The sequence below is a fragment of the Aythya ferina genome (genome assembly GCF_964211825.1).
Source record: "Aythya ferina genome assembly, chromosome: 8".
NCBI lineage: Eukaryota > Metazoa > Chordata > Aves > Anseriformes > Anatidae > Aythya > Aythya ferina.
Window position 1 is genome coordinate 16,468,126 of NC_140304.1, and position 13,077 is coordinate 16,481,202.

A 13,077-nucleotide genomic window follows, 5' to 3' on the forward strand; every position below is an offset into this window, starting at 1 on the left:
AGAACAATATAAGCTGGCTTATAAGAGAGAGGAGATGTTGGGGAAGACATTGTTGTGACTTCTGGGATAATTTGATGGGCTGAGCCTCTCTTCCCCCACATTGGGACACGATGGGGTAAGATTTGAACACTTGGTTATACCAGGCGTTTCTGCAGAAACTTAGAAATCTCTATAGAGTCTTTGTGCCTTTTAAAATGTTAATAGCCAGACTATGTACCTGTGTATTTCATGCATGCCAGCCTGCTTTTGTAGACAGTGAATTTATTGCTGGCAATCCAAAGAACCTCTGTAGCTGCAGCTGTAATAAAGTGCTCTTCACTGCATTGTTCCTAGCCATGATAGTTCTCCTTGAACACAACTAGAGTGAGGGCATGCTATGTTGCTGGTGAATCCGCGACTGTGATAGTTCAGTACCCCGAATTTGCTCGGCCCCATAACAGTTAATCAGCTACACCCCTTCACACAAGCTCCTCCTGCTGCTACTCAGCCTGGTACCACATTACAGGCATATGCCTGTACTAAAACTATCTCTGAAGTGTTTTGCTTAGCATCTGTCCCCTGCCAGCCATTGTTCTGAAGCACAGAATTGAGTGGGTTTTATACATGTAGTAAAACCACAAGCTCCATTATGCCCCAGCAGTCTAGGGATTACATTTTTCAATTCTAGAGCAGTAAATCCTTTGGAAAGGCTTTCTTTCCCTATAAAATAAAGATCTGAAAAGTAACGTTACTTCAGCTAAGTTAAAACAGCCCATCCAGCTTAGATGGGAGGAGAATGTTGCCTCTTGCTCCACAGGCAGCCAGTGCTCACTCCAGCAGCGTGCAGACGCCAAGCGGGGCCCTAGTTAGCATGCCGCAGGATCACTGCAAGGCACTGGCTGCCCTCTGGTCTGCTCTCAGCAAAGAGCAGATCTTTGGGATGACACCTAGCTCCGAGCTCAGAACGGGACCTCAGGACAGGAGGTCAGGAAGGGAACCCAGGCTAGGCAATGTCAAGCAAGGAGCTTTGTCAGGAAAGACCCGAGACGCTCTTGAGAGCTGGACAGAGCACAGATATCCCCGAGCAGCTCTGCAGTGGGGGCAAGCAAGACCCCAGGCATGAGTGAATGGGCTACTTCATTCCTGGAGAGATGCTGGACTCCTCTGAGGGACGAACAGCAGCAACATAAGCAACAGAGCCCCAGAGCAAGACCGCAACCGAGCCTCCCAGCACCAGCTGTTAAGAGGGACATCAAGATCCACTCACTATCCATGAAGAACTGGTTGGTGACCTGCTATGGCACTTGGATGTGCACAAGTCGATGGGGCCGGATGGGATCCACCCAAGGGTACTGAGAGAACTGGCAGAGGAGCTGGCCAAGCCACTGTTCTGCCATTAAAGATAACAAAAAACGTTTCTATAAATACATCAACACAAAAAGGAGGACTAAGGAGAATCTCCATCCTTTACTGGATGCGGGGGGAAACTTAGTTACAAGAGATGAGGAAAAGGCGGAGATGCTCAATGCCTTCTTTGCCTCAGTCTTTAGCGGCAATACCGGATGTTCTCTGGATACTCAGTACCCTGACCTGGTGGAAGGGGATGGAGAGCAGGATGTGGCCCTCATTATCCATGAAGAACTGGTTGGTGACCTGCTACGGCACTTAGATGTGCACCAGTCGATAGGGCCGGATGGGATCCACCCAAGGGTACTGAGGGAACTGGCAGAGGAGCTGGCCAAGCCACTTACCATCATTTATCAGCAGTCCTGGCTATCGGGGGAGGTCCCAATCGACTGGCGGCTAGCAAACGTGACGCCCATCTACAAGAAGGGCCGGAGGGCAGACCCGGGAAACTACAGGCCTGTCAGTTTGACCTCAGTGCCAGGGAAGCTCATGGAGCAGATCCTCCTGAGAGTCATCATGCAGCACTTGCAGGGGAAGCAGGCGATCAGGCCCAGTCAGCATGGGTTTATGAAAGGCAGGTCATGCCTGACGAACCTGATCTCCTTCTATGACAGAGTGACGCGCTGGGTGGATGAGGGAAAGGCTGTGGATGTGGTCTACCTTGACTTCAGCAAGGCTTTTGACACTGCTTCCCACAGCATTCTCCTCAAGAAACTGTCTGCTCTTGGCTTGGACTGGCATACGCTTCATTGGGTTAGAAACTGTCTGGATAGCCGGGCCCAAAGAGTCGTGGTGAATGGAGCCAAGTCCAGTTGGAGGCCAGTCACTAGTGGCGTCCCCCAGGGCTCGGTGCTGGGGCCGGTCCTCTTTAATATCTTTATCGATGATCTGGACGAGGGCATCGAGTGCACCCTCAGTAAGTTCGCAGATGACACCAAGTTAGGTGCGTGTGTCGATCTGCTTGAGGGTAGGAAAGCTCTGCAGGAGGATCTGGATAGGCTGCACCGATGGGCTGAGGTCAACTGCATGAAGTTCAACAAGGCCAAGTGCCGGGTCCTGCACCTGGGGCGCAATAACCCCAAGCAGAGCTACAGGCTGGGAGAGGAATGGTTGGAGAGCTGCCAGGCAGAGAAGGACCTGGGAGTGATGGTGGATAGTCGGCTGAATATGAGCCAGCAGTGTGCTCAGGTGGCCAAGAAGGCCAACGGCATCCTGGCTTGTATCAGGAACGGTGTGACCAGCAGGGCTAGGGAGGTGATCGTCCCCCTGTATTCGGCTCTGGTGAGGCCGCACCTCGAGTACTGTGTTCAGTTTTGGGCCCCTCGCTACAAGAAGGACATCGAGGTGCTTGAGCGGGTGCAGAGAAGGGCAACGAAGCTGGTGAGGGGCCTGGAGAACAAGTCCTACGAGGAACGGCTGAGGGAGCTGGGTTTGTTCAGCCTGGAGAAGAGGAGGCTCAGGGGCAACCTTATTGCTCTCTACAGGTACCTCAAAGGAGGCTGTAGTGAGGTGGAGGTTGGTCTGTTCTCCCACGTGCCTGGTGACAGGACGAGGGGGAATGGGCTAAAGTTGAGCCAGGGGAGTTTTAGGTTAGATGTTAGGAAGAACTTCTTTACCAAAAGGGTTGTTAGGCATTGGAACAGGCTGCCCAGGGAAGTGGTGGAGTCACCATCCCTGGAAGTCTTTAAAAGACGTTTAGATGTAGAGCTTAGGGATATGGTTTAGTGGGGACTGTTAGTGTTAGGTCAGAGGTTGGACTCGATGATCTTGAGGTCTCTTCCAATCTAGAAATTCTGTGATTCTGTGAAGATACCTCCAGCTGCAGGAAAGTACTCTAGGCAGGCCGGCAGCCACAGGCCAATACAAGACCAAGCAGTCACAGGCTCAGAAGGCATTTGGAAAGGCAACACCAACCATCTCCAGACTGGTGTCACCTCATTGCCCTCACAATCTGATGGCACAGTTATGGTGAGGTTATTCAGTGCCCCCCACAAGTAACTTATGGGACCACTCTAGGTATAACGGGTGCTGTGACTGGCTCTCACTACCTGAATGCCCACTGGCCTGTACCCAAAACACAGCACCAACTGTTTTCCAAACACTACCATGCCTCCATTGAGCGTGTGTGACATGCATGCCCTAAGGGCTGAACCAGCCTCCACCGAGCTTTCCTTGCCCTTGTTCTGCTACTCCCCAGCTGCAACCCAACAGGACCGTTTCCCCAGTGCAGATGAAGACGGGCCTTCAACGCACTCCAAAGAGGGATGACTTCCAAAAAGGACTTGAAGAAAGAACGGTAACTCCTCTCATGTAGTGCTATAGAATTCTTACAGACTGTCAAAGGAGCAAGACAGTAAGGTCTCTGGAACTTGAAGTCCAAATCACATTACGGCTGTCAGGCCAGACGTGGCTCCACAGAACAAATGAGCAGAGGCAGGTCAGAGAGGCAATGCAATCAAGACACTACTGCTAAAGTACAGTGATATAAAAGAATGACAGACCACAGTGGGGAATTGTTCCTGGCACTTCAAAAGATGCTGCCTGTGAAGCATGAGTGGGTGGGCAGAGCTCCTGAAGGAATTTGGAGGATTTAGCAGCTACCGTCCCACACTGTACAGGTTCACCTTGTATAAGGACTTCCACTCAAAACGATATGGAAATGCTTTGTAGAATTAAACTAAGATAAGACATGAAAAAACGTATAGTCAAGCTACATAAAATAGTCAATATTATAGAAAAAGAGGAACATATCTGCATTCAGAACACTTTTTAGTGCCCTGAGAGCAGCAGTGAAAGCACAAGGCTGTTCCTTTGTGCATCAGTAATAGCACACATATAGCCAACTCAGAGATCTAACTGCACATTCACCCACATCCAAAACTGCCTGAAGTCTCAACAGCTACATGCAGAAATCGAGCACACAAGTCACGCATTCCTCAAATCAAGCATACATACAAACATGAAACTCTAAATACAGAATATTTACACTTACACTAGGTCCTGCAAACATGCCAAGAAAAAACAATACACACACACATTCATATACATATATATTTATATTTACTTCACTAGTTCTTCACCAGATTGATAGCTGAAACACTACAACAGAATAATACATACATACAGGTGTTGCGATGCAAATCCATGTTTAGGTGCTGACATTGGAACATTTAGGACTAGTTTGTTATGGAGGTTTTCCACACTGCTTGTTACCACAAAGCTCTCCCTGGTCCTTCAGCAGTGATTATGGGAAAGGTGAAAACCCTGATACAGATGCAGCAAAACAGCTTACCTTCATTAGACAGTAACTAAGTTCTCTTGTGTGGAAAGTACAACATAAATGACAGTTCTTTCAAATTGACACGGTGATCCGAGGATTAACATCACACAGAGAACTGATAACGCAGGAGAGGAAACATTTTAAAGGAACGGTTGCACGTTGTTAAACAAAGACTGGACTTTCTAAATCAACATCATCAAACTCTATACAACCAGTACAGCATTGGAGCTTGTACCTAAGCAACTGAAAAAATACAACAGCATAAAAATGAGTACCTGTCCATTGGATAGATATTACGAATCTCAATGCTGGGTTTTTGTGTCAAATTTGATAAAAAGTTCTCTCCCTCGGAAATAAGCAGAGAGGTCCCCAGTAATGCCAAGGAACTGGCCATTCTGAAAGGCTCTGATGCTCTTCCATGACTTTCTGCCACATCTCAAATGACTGCTTCTTTATATACATGCCAAACAGCAAACACATTTGGACAGCCACAAACTACCCACAGACACACAGTCGCTCATAATTATTGCTGAGGGTGTTCGCAGATTTGGCTCTCCCTTAATCCTTACCATGCAAGACATCTGCTCTATATAGCTGGTTTGGAGAGCTGGATGTATTAGAATTTAGCAGAGAAAAACTGCAGCCATTTGCCTACCTCTAATCCATTCAGAATACTGAATTTGTTTGTTCTAGAAGGAAAAAAACCACAACCACCACCTCTAATTGGTGCTTATCAGCCAAATGGATTTCGGCAGAGAAGCCAAATCCTGCAGAACACTTTCACCCACAGAATTCCTTCTTCTAATTCAGAGCAGGGACATTGTTCTTATATATCCAGCATTAAAAACAAGTAAATAAGCACCCAAAACAAGCAAACACAACCCCAAACCTGTGGATACCTTCCAAACAGGAAATAAACTTCAGAACTAGTACCCCATGGAGGAGGGCCAAGCACACACACACAAGCAACAACAACCTGATATTTTTAATAACCAATATAATTATGACAGCCTTTTACTGCATGTTTGGCTACATCATTCCTGTTTAGCTCTATCTTTGCAATGGAGTCAAAGAGTAGCTCTCCATGGCCCAGAATTGTACAGGAAGGCTGGGCACTCCTCAAGAAGGAAATCTTTATGGCTCAGGAGTGGTTTCTCCCCACATGTGCAAAGACAAGCCGGTGCAGAAGAAGACTGGCCTGGCTGAACAGAGTTGTGGCTAGAGCTTAGGAAAAAAAAAAATAAATAAAATAAAATAAATAAAAGAGGGTTTATGATTTTTGGAAAAGAGGGCAGACCACTCAGGAGGACTGTAAGGATGTTGTAAGGATGTACAGGGACAAAATTAGAAAGGCCGAAGCTCATCTGGAGCTCAGTCTGGCTACCCAGCCCTCTTTGACCACTCGTGAGATGCCTTCAGAAATCTTTCACAGCAAGTTTCTTCTCTTTTCCAATACTGGAGCAAGATGTCACAGCTGCAACTACAGAGAAAATATTTCTCGTTGCAATCTTTCAAATTATAGTGAACCTTTTTATTTCTCAAACAGCTGTATTATGACAGAACCAGATAAATTACTGTTTTCAACATTACTGCAATTAAAACACTGCTCCAGTTTTAACCAATTCCAAATTTCCTTAGTAGACCACTCAATGCAAGCATCTGACTGAACACCTAAGTTAGGCTAAGCAATGCTAACCACCACCTAGAGAAAAAAAATAAAATAAAAAAATAATAAAAAAAAGCCTTACAGCCCTGTGCTTCATCCTCTGTAGCAAAGGACCCCTCAACTCACAGTGAAGCTGAGAGCTATGCAGACAGACACCTCGCTGAAGCCTTCCTGCAGCGCAAGCAGTAACTCTGGGGGTGCTGCCCACCTCCACCACCACCACCACCCACTCCCCCCAGGCTAATGCAAGCCCCACTGGCAGAATCCTCCCAGGGAACTTGAGGGGTGCTGGAGTCAGCCAAGATGCTCAGCCCTAGTATGTGCTACTGGCTATTTAGTTTCTTCCTAATGATATTCCCTCACAACTCGGTCACTTTTCACTTTCAGGCTCTAAGCTATGTATAATTATATTAATGTTTAGAAAGCCCAAGAACTGCAGTGAGCAACTTCTGCCAGGTTCTTAACCAAAGAGAAAAGAAGCCAAACCAACCCAGCAACATCCTGTTCCTTTAACACACTTTTTTTTTTTTTTTTTTTTTTAATAACTCAGTCTCATGACTTATGACTATTGACTTTAACATGCAGCTTCAACTTAAGACTGGAAGGGGTCTGTCTGCACAGGAGCCTTTCCTCCTGTCGCTGGCCATCCATACAAAACCCATGCAGACCATCCAGACAAAGAGCAAATCACTGCCAAGCAGCCTAGCGTGAAGGCTTGCCGAAGGTCCATTCTCAGGTCACTGCTGGACACAGTCACCACCCTCATCCATCTAATTCTCCAGCAGTTACCTCAGGGCAAGTGGCCAAAGCATGGATGAATCCTAGAGACCAAAGGTATAAGAGAGATTTTGCTAAAAATCCGCCTTAAGTTATTAATTATTAGTATCTATTATATTTCTCATTCTTATAACATTTAAGAGCCTTATGTTGGTTTTTATTTAATAAAGAAAAAAACAATGGTAAAAAAAATGACACTGTACATGCTTATATTTCTTGGAAAAGGAAAGCCAGCTTGGGGATTTCCAGTGAAGAAAATCTTTCATCTACTACAGCCAGCACTAAATTCAGCTTACGGGTCAAGAGTGTCATTTTCTACAAGTTATTTACCAAATGCAATAACCAATAATAAAAAATAGGTGCTTGTTTGCCTAGCACAATAGCAAGCCTATTGTTAACTTCTCTAAGAACTACAGAAATAAAATAGGATATGCAGAATAGCCTCATTGTCTACAGAGACAGTTAAAATAAATGTTTTCTACAAATTCCCTGTTAATTGGCTGATGCACAAAACAGCCTTACAGCTTCTCCAGTCCCTAGCACGGGTGGCACCACATTGCACTCATTATGGACCCACCCACAGAAGACCTATTTCCTCAGGCTGGAAATAAGAAAAAGAACACCTGAATTAAGTAGGTCTCCAGGATGATTTTTGTTCCAAGAAAACAATGCACTTGAACATTCCCTCTGGTTCCACTGTTAGGGGAGAAGATTTTTGTCTACTGCTGGTGCACAAATACCAGGCAAGGAGACCAGAAACCTTGACGCTGTGTGGTTAAAATTCAAAGCAATGCCAGAAGCTGTTACCCATCCCAAACATAAGGAGACTGACACAAGGCAAGGTTTTTCATTCTGGGGACAACAGACTCTTCTGAGTGCTGGCACCTGCAGGGGACCCCCCTTCCTCCTCCATCCCCTGGCAGCTCCAACAGCCCCCCAGGTCCCTCCTCACCAGGGCCGGCAGCCAGCATTTCTGAAGCGACGCTGGCCATCTCCAGCCAGCTCTCAGTGGACAATTGCCCACACTACAGAACACACAGCCACAGCTGGCAACCCCTGGGAGAAGCCAAGGGACAGGAAGAGCCACGGGGATTACAGAGCCTCAGCTAGGTGGTCCTCTGCATGCAGGCCTGCAGCTACCCCAGGGACCCAAGCCCATACACAACTGCTGCCCGTGCTCATACGCATCTCCTCCTTGCAGGAAGTCTTTTGGTTTTAGGCTTCTTAGCCTAAGAGTACACAAGTTTGTGATGCTTCTTTTCTTGTCTAATAACAAATCACCAGCAGACAAGAGGAAAATGCATTTGTTGACTATACAGCACGCAAGCATTGCCAAGCTGCTTTGCTTCCTTCAGCCCTACAGTAAGGGATAAACAGCTGATAAGAGCCGCAACCGCCGCTTCCTTACTGCGCAGCAGGGGAGCAGCAAGCGTTTACTGAAGCTTGCCCACGCTTGTAGCTCCCAGGGAACATCTGAGAAGGTCATCAGATTACTTTCTGCTTGTGTTTATTTCCCTTGTTAACAACAATCTGAACTGAGTAAAATTCAGTTCATAACACTCTTTAAATTCTTTCTCCAGACTGAACTCCAGTTCAGTCCAGGTCTATTTCTGTCTCATCTCTGTGTCTGTGTATTTTGGCAATACTCCTTCAACACTTGTAACAGTGCTGGATAAAGAGCTTACACTGAAGGATAAGGCAGGAATGAATGTAACTACAAATTTTACAGTCCTATTTTGTGATCAACAATCATAACATGTTGAAGTCAAATCAAATTGTCTTTAAAACTCAACTTTTAAATCTCAATTTACACTTGGCGTTAGGTTATGGGGCTCACTTATTTGCTGCAGCATCCCGCAAAGCTCTGCGTCAAGCTGCTGCCCATGCAGCTGCTGGCCGGGACCCTCCGAGCTCTGCCGCCAGCAAGCTCTGCAAGTTTCCCCAATGGCTCTGTCTGCGCTCACCTCTGCTTCCCACCACATTCCCTGAACACATCCCAGGACAGCAGGGGTCCATATGCTGAGCGACAAAAAAGAAAGTCATGCCTTATTTTTCCAGAGTCAATTAATTCAATTACAAGGTCTTAATTAAAAGCCTGTGCTGCTTGAATAATTATATTCACCAATTAGTTTGCTCAGAGACTTGGAAGATCCTTGGAGAGTGCTACCTCACTCAAGGCCAGGTCAGCTTTTTGATCAGACACAACCAGAACCAAACAACTGGCTCACGCTGGAACTGCAGCCACATGGCTTTCATGAAGGATAGGGGATAACTAACAACCTTAATGATTCTATATGGTTAAAAAATATAGATTAAAAAGATATCACAGATGTAACAGTGCCATACTTAAATGGCTCCATTGGGGTTTCTTTGCCCACAGAAGGTTAAGTGATGTGGGACAAGGCAGAACAGCACATGACTGACCTAATTCAGATGCCAGACACAATCCTTGAAAAGTTATTTAAATAAAGTTGGTTTCTTGCACTCTTGGCAATTGCACGTGCACTTTCTTGCACTCTTGCAATTTTCTTGCATTCTTGGCAATTATCTGCAAGCCACACAATTAGCCAATCAGCCCTAAGGAGAAAAGATAATGAGACTATAACCACAGACCTAACTATCCTTGCATAACTAAAACAGAACTAACTAAGTTTTCCTCAGTTTTCATACCAAGCCACCGGTTGCTCAAAAGAACACACACACAGAAGATTTCTGACAGAAAATTCTAGGAGAATTAAAACAATGTTCCATGCCATGAGGCCTTGCACATGTGTATATGTGCATTTCTGTGCTATAAAATGTTTTATGATGTATCCAATTGCCATTTTTTGAGAATGGATATTTCCAAGCATAACAAAAATAAAGTACTCTGAGACCAGCTGCTAGGAAAGAAGGTGCTACACTCAGTACATGGCTCCTTGTATTCTGCATATGGATTTACTCTGTACCAAAAGTCTTCTTTTTTTTTTTTTTATATATACTATCAAAAAAGCATCTGTATTCAAGTCAATGACAAAGTTTTTCTTGATTTCAATTAGAACTGACCCATGCTCCCAGTAAGTCTTACACCAGATAATTAATGGCTAAAGGATTACCAATGTAAAACCATTAGAAACCCAAACTGTTCCCTTTCAGCCATTATAACTGTAAACTCAAATCCTCATACCTCATTCTAAGTAAATGTCCACTTCACAAAACTAATCCATCTGCAGCTGGCAGCACATGCAATTTTATGGCAAATAATGCTGTCTGTATACACTGCTCATTCACTCTGACAACACCCAGTTGTTAGCATTACCCCCAGGGCTCTAACCATGGTTCAGCACTGCCTCAAATACAGCCGTGAACAAAGGAGCAACAAAGAAGCGACAATTTGCTTAAGTTAAAGCATCTATTTAAAGATATTTGATAAGGGCCAGTAACTGGTGTGTCTCATTAAAAGCAACTTTTTTTGTCCTTTTTAAAATCTACTATGAAGATGGATGACTTTGTAGATATTTTATTTCTATTTCTACTTACAGACATTCATTATCCCTGGCAAGGCTCTATTGCACAAGTGACAGGAAAAAGCTGCAGAAAACACCTGCAAAACTCCTCATCCGACAAAGCCAATCTGTGCAAAAAAAAAAAAAGATTCTGAAACATTTTAGGTCTATTTTTGAAAAGATGAGGTTTGGATTGAAGCAGTGATTTGAAAAGAAAGATATAGCAAGTTTTTGAAGGCCAGCTAAATCTCTCAAAACCCTTACTAGAGAACTGCTTATTTTGGTAGCTGATAAGTCAGATGGAAGCAGTTCTCTCTCATCCCTTTGCTTTTGCCCATATCATTTGCAATTGTGTAATTTTCTAAAAAGCACCAACAAAAACAATTTTAAGCAGCAGAAATCATTCAGGAAGGAATAAACTTACTGCAGAATTACACACAAGGAAGCCTGAGAAACTTCAATGGCCACCACAAACCCAGGGAAGGATTTGCACAGCCAGCCTGCGGAGTTCCTCCAGGGCTGCCAGAACAGCTGGGTGGTGACAACGGCCTTATGCAGCTCCTTCCTTTCTGGGTACAAACCACCAAAGGTGCCTCATGGTGTGGTTTCTGCTTCCTTTCACCGCTCACACTCAGAACAGCTGACCAGCCACATCCTGGCACTCACAGTCCTCCTCACTTTAGCTGCTAGGAGCCATTTCACAGCTGTGCAGAAAGGAGTGAAACTTCTGCCACATAAAGAGCATTTATTTAATCCTTTTAATCTGGGGGAGGAATCAAAAAAGCAGAGCTTGTCCCCCAAGTAGTCATGCAATTAGTGTCTAAGAGTATTTGTTAAATAAATCCTGTTGTGTAGAAGTCTCCCATCCTGACCACAGAATCACAGAATATCTGAGTTAGAAGAAACCCACAAGGATCATCATGTCCAACTCATGGGTCCCCAAAGGACCACCCAAATACCAGACCCTGTGCCTGAATGCGTTCTCCAAACGCTCCTTGAACTCCAGCAGCTTGGTGCCATGACCACTGCCCTGAGAAGCGTGTCCCAGTGCCCCACCACCTCTCAGCAGTCTATCCCTACAGTCCTCTTGCAGGTCATTCATGTTTATTGACCATTTGGGAAAGAAAACCTGCAAATTCCCTGACCTTATGTTCGTGCCACGGCATGTAAACAATCTTCCACTTCAAATCCAATTCTCTGCTGACAGTCATTTGGGCTATTGAATTGAGACCTCAGACAGTAAAACACTATCATGTAACAACATAATTTTAAAAATCCGATAAGGCTAGAAAAGAACCAAACCTGGAAGTCTCGGGCATTTGTCAGAAAGCTGTTTGAGCTTGCTTGGCCAGCTGTGGAACAAGAGTGGAACAGCAGTTTCATCACCAACTGCACAGGCATGTGTGCAGTGCAAACTGCACTTGCAAGCCACCTCAGGGTGAGAAAGCCCCACGCAGTAGTCCCTGTCCTAAAACTTGATTTGTCACTTTCTCGTCCATTCTGCAGGCTCTACCTAAAATCATTTGGGCTTGAGCAGCTTTTGAAGCAGACAATGCTGCCCTACCAAGCCAAAGGACATCTCTATGGAAAAGACATAAGCAAAACAGTTTTGTACATTGTACGGGTTAAAGCTGAATCAAGTCTGGGACTCCACTGCCAAACACACAGTACTACCAGTTAGTTACTTCTGAGCAGGCAAAGCAGCACACTTCCTTTTCTACTAGCTCTCCTACGGAGTTACGCAGTAACTCTGGGCAGCTCATTACAGCAAGATTCATGAACACTTAACTGGTTGGCTACAAATCCATCCAGATTCACCACGCTTATCCACACAGCGTGGCTCATCATGCCAGCAGGATCCCACTCAGGTTCTGCGCAGATTTCTGTCACCCCTTTACGGTGTCACAGTGCCCTGCCCACAAGAACGGGACACGGCACATCCGGAGGGGGGGGGAATGCCCCAGCAGAGCAGGGGGTTGATGCCTGTAGGGGAGCTGTTGCTTGGCTTCAGGGGAAGAAAGAGGAAGATAGTGAGAATACATTTGCTCTTTGCAAGAATTCAGATTTGGGGATGCCATCAAGCACCCTCTATAGGGCAACAAAAGCTGATCCTCCTCCAGACACAACACAACGCTGAAAAAGCCCCACCCTGTGAGTGGGAGGGTGCTCTAATGCACCCTCTGACAATTCAGGCCAGGATACTTTAACTAGGACCTGCTCCAATGCTCGAGTCAGCCCCATGGAAATGCGGGTGCTGGCTTCCAAACAACAGCTGCCACATACCAGGACTGGGGGTGCCACTGGCAAGTAGCAGAGTGCTCTCGGTGCAGCCTAAGACTTCTGTCATCCTCTGGAATTTTCTCATACCAGCCACGAGGCTTCCACCACCGAGGGCCTGAGAAAAGGGAGCCAACATCTGGCCCACAGTGCAGACCTTTCTAAGGAGAAAGCACAGCTATCCGAGCTGATGGCTGTGCTACCGC

General features: G+C 45.6%; 1 protein-coding gene across 4 annotated transcripts in view; it reads right to left on the bottom strand.

The window, feature by feature from the left end:
• The window catches only part of HMCN1 (hemicentin 1), a 213,607-nt gene that overhangs the window by 170,159 nt on the left and 30,371 nt on the right, over positions 1–13,077 (bottom strand). The window contains exon 1 of one of the 4 annotated variants that reach the window (XM_084527349.1): positions 10,629–10,686. The exons of the other annotated variants lie outside the window; for them this stretch is intronic. The gene's annotated coding sequence lies outside the window, so the exon portion shown is untranslated. Of the gene's footprint in view, positions 1–10,628; positions 10,687–13,077 lie in introns of those variants that run through there. 4 annotated transcript variants of the gene reach the window in all.